The sequence below is a fragment of the Bidens hawaiensis genome, unplaced genomic scaffold, assembly GCF_021521415.1.
Source record: "Bidens hawaiensis isolate Kalapana, Puna unplaced genomic scaffold, B.hawaiensis_p1.1 tig00024978_1, whole genome shotgun sequence".
Taxonomy (NCBI): domain Eukaryota; kingdom Viridiplantae; phylum Streptophyta; class Magnoliopsida; order Asterales; family Asteraceae; genus Bidens; species Bidens hawaiensis.
This window is the reverse complement of record NW_027493961.1, coordinates 10,083-20,579: the sequence shown is the minus strand read 5'-3', so window position 1 is coordinate 20,579 and position 10,497 is coordinate 10,083. Positions and strand designations below refer to the sequence as shown.

The window sequence follows — 10,497 nt, the reverse complement described above, 5'->3', positions numbered from 1 at the left end:
TTTAATTGTGCTATGCAAGGATTGTGACATATATAGATTACACTAATGTTATAAACTTTTTATTAAAAATAAAACAAAGATAGTAAACAAATAAGAATACTAACAGGAATACTATACAATATATCGTGAGATGGTTGAAAAGTTAACATAAACGAGTACCCGCCTTTTAAATTTTCTTGGGTTGACCTTAAAGATAACCTCTTTGTCTCATTACCGTTGTTTTTACTCAACCTTCACTAAGATCTCTTACGCTAACCGATAGAAAATTTTATGTCGCTTCTCCTCCAAAAACCCAACTCATATTGAATAAATTCCCATTGTGTCCCCGCCGCAACGCGCAGGCACACTTACTAGTTGTGTATAAAGCTTTTATGTTTTCATATATTAATGGCCTTTACATGAAATATATGTAGATGATTGTGAAATCATTGTATTTTTTAATTTGTGTAATCTTTAATTTCTTTCAACTTTCTTATGAATAAAACATTAAAATGCCTTTGTGGCTTCATAACCTTTAGATGATAATTTTCTTAACTTAGTTTTTGATTTTCATAGTTGCGGTTGAAAGCGAAGAGCCGACGTTCCCTTGAATCTATCTTTCTAAGGTTGAAAATCAATTGGTTCTCTACTCATAGTTGGTTCATTTCTCTATCGGTGTCAATTGAGTTATTGTTGATGGCAAGAGGTCCATCGCTAGGCTACACTAAAACCACATATTTTATCTCGGTAGCAACACTTTTCTTTTCTTTATTTTAATTTATTTTGTGAATCGATCGCCCGGTTAACATGTTATGATTTGTTATTGATAAAATATCTGCCCTACTTGCGGTGTGCGCATATATATATATATATGCGTGTGAACCCTCGGGCGGGCTAAAGTGAAATTGCACTAATTTTGACGTTATTTTACTAATCTCGTGAAAATAACGTTAAAAGTGGCAGAAGGTTAATCAGGCATCATGTCATGGCGTTGATAGCCGAAAGACAATGGTGCATGCACCAATCAGCGGTGTCCCGATGGTTGAGTGTTATGTGCCTTATGTCCAAGGCTTGATGCAAAACTACTATCGAGCCGGGGGTCTCACAGGAAGCAGCCTCTCTATTCCTAAAGGGTAGAGGTAAGACTGTCTACATCTTACCCTTCTTAGACCCTACCATAGCTTTGCTATTGATGAGATATACTGAGTACAATAATGATGATGATGATGTTGATGATGATTCAAAATTGATTTTAGGTTTTAAATCAAACAATCTGTAGTCCTTGACGCATTCTAATTAACCAAATAAGTTCTCCCCATGGCTGATTTATGTATATTTACTGTTTTTGAATCCATTTTTTAAATAAGTTTTTACCTAAAACAAAACCATATAGAAGTGATTTCATTTAGTATAGTTTGGTTATAAAATAAAAGATGTCTCTATTTATAATGAGTGAATTATAAGATTGAATGGACAAATATTTTTAACAGGTTCAGTTATGGTTATTTGGTAACTGATTTTATTGTTGGATTATTGTTATATGTGACCAAACCATTCTTAAAGAGGTCCTTATAGCTCTCAAGTAAAAAAAGCATTATGATTTGACCAACTTGAGCTCGGTTCAAATGGACGCAAATGTTGGTCGACTGCCACTGGACTATCAAGAGCTTAGGGAGAGAAAATTATTAAAATTTATAGCAATTGGTTGGATGGACGACTGTAATGGGTGGATGGTTCAAATAAGAAAATGTAAAGCTTTATATGTGCCCCACAAAAGGTTATTTATTATTTGAGTTAAGACTTCTAATGTTATCTTGATTGATTGGCATCTTTTATTCATATTGAATATGACTTTGATGATAAGCTTAATTTTGCAAATTGATTTCAGATAAAATTATTGTTTGCGTCCCTGTGGTTTAAGGTAGGAGTCACAATGAGCCCCCAAAAGAAATTTTGAACTGGTTGTGTCCATGTAGTTTCAAAAATGAACTATTTGAGTTCCTGCTGTTACTTAATTATGTTAGCTTCAAGGGTAAATTTGACATTTCACTTGTATATATATACATTGTCACTCTGAGTCCTTGAACTTTCATAATTGGTCACTTTAAGTCTCTTTCACCTTTTAACAAAAAATAAATAAACTTGACCAATTCTTTTAACAAAAATAAACAAGCCGAACCACCTTTTCAAAAAAAAAAATTAACGAACAAAAATTAACGAACCGAACTACTTTTTAATAAAAATAAACGGACCAAACTAACTTTTTAAGCAAACTAAACGAACCAAATCATTTTTTTAACAAGTAGTTCATTTTGTTTAACAAAAATAAACGAATCAAACTTTTTTTTAACAAAAATAAGTTACCCAAACTTTTTTTTTAGCAAAAATAAACAAATCAAACTATCTTTCTAACAAAAATAAACGAACCAAACTTGTTTTTTTAACAAAAATAAACAAACAAACTTATCTTTGAACAAAAATAAACGAATCGAACTACTTTTTTTCTACTAAACTAAACGAACCGAGTCACTTTCTTTAACAAGCAGTTTAGCTCATTTCATTTAACAAAAACAAACGAATCCAACTACATTTGAACTAAACAAAAAAAAATGAATCAAACTTATTTTTGAACAAAAATAAACTAACCGAACTACTTTTTTGACAAAAATAAACTAAATGAACAACTTTTTTATGAAAAAGAAAACAATACTTTTTTTAATACAAATAAACAAAACGAACTACTTTTTCACTAAACTAAACGAACTGAACAATTCTCTTAAACAAAAACAAACATAGAATTACTTTAAAAAATGAATCAAACTTATTTTTAACAAAAATAAAAAAATAGATCGAACTACTTTTTTTTTACCAAAAATAAATGAATCAAAATTTTTTTAAACAAAAATAAGCTAACCAAACTTATTTTTAACAAAAAATATTGTTGTATCTTGTGCTAAGGTGGAGTGGGAGTGCAATTTGATTGCTTATTTTAGAAGTAGTTACATTCGTTTAGTGTAGTAAAAATTAATAAAAAAAAGTGTTCGTTTATTTTCGCTTAAAAGGTACTTCGAGTGTTTATTTGTGTTAAAAAAGTCGCCTGGTTTGTTTATTTTCTTAAAATGTCGTTCGGTTCGTAATTCTGTTAAAAAAGTATGGTTCGTCTATTTTTGTTAAAAAAATTAGATTAGTTCGTTTTTTTAAGTTTTTTTTATTTTTGTTAAAAAAGTTCGATTCATTTATTTTTGGTTGATTATGGTTTGGATAGTTGATTATGGCTTGATTGATTATAGTTTGGAGGTTAATTATGTAATCTGGAGGTAATTTTTTAAAGAGGGACTAAAACTGAGCAATTACTTAACCACAAGGACTCATATGAATCATAAAAATGGGTAAACTAGTAATTTCAGATCTGGCAGGGACTCAAATGGTTCATTTTTGAAACCACAGGGACTCAACCAGGTCAAATTTTCTTTTGAGGACTCATTGTATCTCCGCCTTGAAACCACAGGGACTCAAACATTCATTTTCTCTTGATATCATGTATTTTGTTTATGTTATCGAATTCATAAATATATGGTTATCATTTGGTTAATTGGTTTGAAGTTTTGTAGCTGTAGTTTTAGATGTTTGTTATAATACTATTCATTTGAACCTTACTGGCAAATTGATATTATGGTAGCTGTGCTCTAATGCATTTTGATCCAAAAGCTAATGCATGATGCACAATTAATCAGAGCTCTGATTAAATACATACATTTTATTCAACACATAATAGTTTATGGGGTTAAAATAGTCTTTCTGCACGGTCATTCAGTGGTCTAACCAAACAACAATTAGTGACTCAACTTTTACTAGTTTAGCACTTAATGTGTGACATTCGTCAATTTCGAGTCTTGATTCGTATTCGTTTTGTAAACTTTTATTATGTAAAACGACCTGTTTTTGTAAATCGAAACCTTGTAAATAATCAAAATGATGGATTTTATGTTACAATATTGTTTCACACTTGTTGGGTCTTGAAAACATCCTTTTCGGTCTTTAAAACGCATTAAAATCACTTAAAACGAACTTCGGGGGCTAAATCTGCCATTTTTGAAAATTGGGAAAATCAGGTGACCAACCCCATCGCGCCACGCGATGGGGGATACTCCATGGGGGTCGCGTAGCGTGACGGGCTACAGATCAGCAGCCCGTTTGTTTGTTGTTTTGTGCTTTGTTAGGACCCTTTTTGCATGAAACTTCTTGTGTTTAACACCCATATTTGACCACCTACATTATCCTATATATACACCCCCATTTCACTTCATTTTTCCCCTGTTACAACTCCAAAAACTTTCTCAAACATCAAAGATTCAAGGTTGTTTATTAGTTGTTCTTGAAGGTTTGACTTCCAAAAGTCAAACTGAGTTTAATCTTTCATTCTGATTTGTTTATATAGTCTTACTAACACTTGTTTATGGTTGTACAACATATATATAGCATACACCCCTTGTTACCTTTGGTAGTTACTTCTCCGGTTCCGATCAGTGAGGTTTCGGACCTCGTAAGGCAAGGCTTCATGGAGAACTTCATGTTCTTGATACACACACACACACACACACTTATATAACTTGTTTATACATACTAACCATTCTTAACTTTTGCTCATTTTAGTTTATTTACAAGTTCCATGGTTATGGGTTTGAGGGTCTATGCTTCGGTTTAACCGTAAATAGCTCTAAACCGTAAACCGAACTTTGCTTACGATTTTTAGTTAAATACTTGTTTTAAACATGTTTAATGTTAGATCTCAGTTTATAAAACCATTTTTATGAGTTCCATGGTTATGGGTTAGTAGATTCTAAACTCGGTCTTAACCCGAAACTAGATCCGAACTGTAAACCGAACTTTTGTTTAAAGACTTTATTGTTAACTTTTTTATTATAAAACTTTAGTATTTTCATTTGTACATTATTATAAAAGTTCTTGGATATTTGGGCATGTGGAAACCATCTATGAACTTATTGTGAGATGGAAACCGAACTAATCCGATTGTTACTCGCTTAAGACACACAAGTGTGTTTTTAGCTACCAAGACTTGTATATTTCTTTAAAAATAGTTTATAAACTGATTTTAATTATTTTTTAAGTACTTGGAAATGTTGGATCCAACTTGATCTCATAACAAAGTTTGGACCGACAAAACCGAACACTCGCTTAACGTACGTTGTTAGTTCTAAAACAATAGATCTACATACTTGGTTAAGTCTTACTTAATTTTTATGAGTTATCACATAACATTAATATTTTGGAAAGTTGACTTTGAGTTTGACCAATTGTCAAGACCCGAACCAACAACTCGAACACTCGTTAAAACCCGTTTTAGTATCTTTATTCTGAAGGGACTTGCATTCTTGCATTTTACCCATTTTATTACTTAACATAGGTTGATTAAATATTAAGGTTAGATATTTTAACCCGGTTTCGAACAAACTTACATGTTAAAGGGTTATTATTATAAATTCTTAAATAGTTACATTTTAAACCTTGAACTTTAATTGTTTACTTTGCTCAACAATTATTTTATTTTAAAACTTTCAAGACAACCTTTCTAAACCCGAACTTCTTTCCTTTTAGGATTTGTTCGTTAAACCCGTCGTTCCGACAAATTTTCAAATTATCATCTTTCAAGTTATTACTTGAACGTGAGTACTTTCATACATCGTTTTTCTATCTTTTATTTTGGGGGTGACATTTCATACTTATTCAACTAAATGTTTTATACTTGATTCTTAAACCACAAATGTTATTGTATACTTTACATGAATAATTGCTCGATTTGGTGTTCAATGATTATGTGCCTATGTGTTTTACGCTTTTGGTTGGTGGAACTATAAAATCCTAGTCTATTTGGCATCCACTTATAGCAAGGTGTCGTTAACGTAATGCAATTAACGATAACTATAAATCCTAGACTATTTGGCATCCCTTATAGTTAGGTGTCGCTAACGTAAATCTATTAGCGATTTTATCCTTATTGCTTTTATTTATTGTTTCGTATACGAGTTTGGTGGCTCTTTTCTTACTATATAACTATATGCTCAAACTTATGAATTGCTCACCAACCTTTGTGTTGATAAACTTTATTTTATGAAATGTTACAGGTTACATCTTGGTTGATTATGAGCTTGAAGAAAACGTCACAAATACGTTTAGGATATTAGTGAAAATGAACAATATTTAATTTACTATATTTTGTGATATCTTGTTATGACTATGTTATGAATATTCGTTATGTGACATTTTCGATGTGTGAAATGAAATGAGTTTGTTAAATATTGTCGCTTTATATAGTGTCATGTGCTTATGGACAATCGTTACACCTTGGCATGTTCCGCCGCCTTTGGTCTGGGTGTGACATAATGGCTTAACACTTGCCAAACATACCCTTAGGCTACAAGCTAATATGAATGATACACATGGTCAAAAATCGGGTTGAACATCTGTCCTCGAACATGTGGTTGATTAATGTTGGGATAAGTTGTATTTGTATTTTAATTTGGTTTTAAGGAGGTGTTTGAAATTGCTTAGTTTCACCGATTTATAACTTTCAGAAAAAGTTATAAGCTTGTTTGGTATTGGGAATGTTTGTGAGTGTATAAGTCAATAATAAGTTACAATAATAATGTAACTTATTGACTTATCGGGAAAAGTCATAATGAATCCCAAACACCCCTAAAATTGGTCATATTTGGTTGTTACCGTTGTATTACTCAACTTGGTTGTTACAAAATTGAATACATTTGTTTGTAAGGCTTATGTTTGCATTTCAGTTTAAGTAATATAACTAATCACGTATAGTCGTTTGGTTTCTTTCATATTATTATAAATTGCATTAAAAAAATGTTAAACAAGAATTTTACGTTGGTGTTAACATGTTGACTTAGCTTAGTAAGCTGACATAGTCATAACTGGTCAAACATAGTTATGATTGGTCACCCGCGTATATAATTGATCAAAAATATTCATACTTTGTCGAGGCATGGTTATACTAGGTTAAGCATGATCATAAATTCATAATTGATCAAACATAGTCATGCTTGGCCAATCATGATAAGATGCATTAGTCCAAACATTTTCATTTCATGAGTAATTAACCGACATAATCAATTTAGCATATTAATACAAAATTAATACTCATCCAAATGACAATTTCATTATATTTTAAAACCGGTTAATTGTTTCCATTAAAACATTGTTTTTATACTTTTACATTGTTCGTTTTCATGAAGGGAAACAAAGAAAAGTGATGAATAAAACATTCATGTTAGGTAACAGTTTAGTTAAAATGGATTGTAAAAGAATTTGGTGAACCTGGTACCCATTTTACCAATTTATAAACTTATAATAAAAAGTTGCAGTTAAAAACCGTATAATTACCTGAAAAGGTAAATTACGACGCCTAAGAGATTCGAACTCTCGCAGGAAAACCCCATGTACTTAGCAGGCACACGCCTTAACCACTCGACCAAAGCGTCAATACGTTTTACAAGCGTTTAAATTTGCTTCTTTTTATTACTCCTTAGACATTTTAATTCACTTCTCTCAGTTTTAGGTAATGTGATTATCATGAGTATACTCATCTCTCATTCTCAACTTGGACTCAAACTTGAATCTTTGATACGTTTATTTGATGGAAATATTCATAGTCATCATAGCATATTTATGACAATATGGTGATGTAACTCAACGCATTGACGTTTACCTGTACGGCTATACTTAAGTACGTAATGATCATGTAAACATGTACTTTATTAGCCTTTCAAACTACCTCTGGATGGTGGAACACCAACTACGCCGGCTTAGTTAGGTTACAGTTAGAACATTTCGTTATATTTGCTTGAATAGCACTAAACTTATTTCGAGATGGTCTGGTCAATGCTTTAACATGAGTTATATTTATAACAATGAAAATGCGTAATTAAGGATTATAATACCATTCCATAAACCCCTTCATATATTACATGTACACACACATGCATCACCAATTGCTTCTATGTGACCTAGCTCACTATAATTAACTTATTTATAGAAAACACAACTCGATCAACAGCATATTAATTAGGTCAACAAGAAGCACACGTATCGTCAAGAACCATCATTTGTTCATCATCACCACCACACCTAAACAACCAATACCCAACACCCAATCCAACCACAATCACCACAAACACACCACCATTAAACGACATCACCGCTAGCATCAACAAGTAATTGATCCCGGAGTTTATCCCAAACAACACCGACCCAACGAACCTTGATCGGCTACGACCAAAAAATAACTTTGTGTATAATAAAGGAGCGTTCTCGATAGTGGTTGAACTTGAGGTGGAAAGTAGCCTAAGCCGAATACGATGGTCTTCCATAAACTGACAGAACACCGAGAATATGAAACACACGATTAAGGTAATGAAATAACTGAACCATGAGTCAGTTTTCCATGAGTCTATAAATAGAGTGACGTTGTTGCCCCAGTAGAAGGTCATATGCATCATCGCAGCGTGTTGCGTTTGCCAGGGAGTTGAGGTGATGGCTAAAACCTGGATTTATATCGACCAATATGGAGTGTAGTACCAATGGTACTACACATAAGTTTGTACTACTACATCTGACTCATTTAATTTACTGGTAGGTCGTTAGAATATCAATCTTGGTGTTCTTGAAATTGACTGCCACTTTGATATGTTTCATATTTGGCCATATCATTAAACTCTTTGTTGTTACACTATCTCTTTTACAGATTTTAAATAAAGGAGATTTACATTAAATAAGAAAAAGGAGAAAGAGTGGATAGTGTAAAGGTAACTTTATCTTTTTCGAAAGGTTTTCTATCCAATTTAGTGATGTAATTTTGGTTGTCTTGCATCGACTTAAAAAAAAGTGTGTGATTGTGTGTTGCATATGTATATGATTTCACATCTAGAATTGTATCAAATAAATAGATTTATTATTTTTTTTGGAAAATTCTTAAAATGGTCATTTTGACTGACCTAGTTCCAAGACTAAACATTGTTTTAAAATCCCAAAAATGGCCATTCATAAATCGTCAGCCTGTTCTTCTACTACCATCCACCCAATCTTAAAACCAATAGAATCTAGCCGGCCAATTCTTCAAATTTAGGAGGACCGACGGAATTTGTGAGGACCTGCCAAACTATTTAAGATGATCAACCAAGCTATTTGTATGAACCGATGAAATTTGAACTCTATTTGTACGGACCACGAATCTTTTATTCTTTTTTAATAATGTTTAGACAAAATGGCAAAACTCGTCATTTATGTTTGCATCAATTTTCAATGGTCGTCCTTTACAAAGATGAATGCCAGAAAACATTCTTTATGTTTAAAAATCTTATCACATTGTTTCCTTTGGCTCTAACCTAGTTAGTGTTTCTCGTTAAGTCTAGTCATGTACATGCCACATGAGGGTATTTTTGTAATTTTGCATATTTGTTTAATTATATTTTTTTCAGCATATCTCTCTCTCTCTCCCTCTCTCTCTCTCTAACTTCATAAAATCCCCAGCTCTCTCTCTCTCTTTAACTTCATAAAATACCCAGGCAACCACCATGAGTGACCGTCACTTTGACCACCAACAAAAAAACCCCATCGACTTTGAATATCACCTTCACCTGGGACCGTCTCCACCTGACACCCCCCCCCCCCCACCACCACCATCAGCATCATCTTTGGTCTTCTGAAGCCATAATCCCAGCAAAACAGGCATCGCCACCAACCAACACCACCACCGTATGTCGAGAATCGAGGTTTTAGGTTGTCGACACTTACCTTAGTGGTCGGAATCTTCTATTGCATCAAATTCGTGGCCTTCCTCGTTGTTGGAGAAGACAACTGAATCACGTCATCTCGCTGCCGATTGCCGGAAAACGTGTCGGAACCATCGTCTCCTCTTTCTGTTCTTTTTCTTTAATCAAGATCTAAATAATCCTCTCCAGAATTTAGATCATGATTTTAGATCTAGGGTTTTGTATTTTGATTTGGGAATACACCGTGATTAGGTTTCCGACAACCATTGTTAGGGTTTGTTTATGTCCCTAACGTCGCCGGGTTGGTTTTTAGACAACCATGGTTAGGGTGGCGGTGAAGGGGGGGGGGAGACGGTGGACAACGGAGGTTGCAGACGGTGGTAAAGGAATGGATTATAAAATATGTAAATATTATATATATATATAGGGTAAGGATCCTAAGAGAACCATTTGCAAATTGAGAACTTTGAGAACCATTTTGGACCACTAAAAACACCTTTAAAAAATATTTTAAAAAAATCAAAAAACAAAAAATAACAAAAATTTTTAAAAAGTAAAAAAACCAAAATTCTTATATTTCTGTCAGGTTTCATTAAAAAAATTTAAAAAAAAATAAAAAAATAAAAAAAAACGTTGTATTATACACATATGTATAATTTTATTTAATCTTTATTTACGTAATATACACATATGTACAGTATCATTTATCTTA

At 32.6% G+C, this 10,497-nt stretch overlaps 1 non-coding gene across 1 annotated transcript; it reads right to left on the bottom strand.

Annotated features, from left to right (window-relative positions):
- Positions 1-7,414: 7,414 nt before the first annotated feature.
- On the bottom strand, positions 7,415-7,496 carry TRNAS-GCU (transfer RNA serine (anticodon GCU)). The gene has a single exon. It is a non-coding gene; the product is annotated as a tRNA-Ser (tRNA).
- Positions 7,497-10,497: the final 3,001 nt, after the last annotated feature.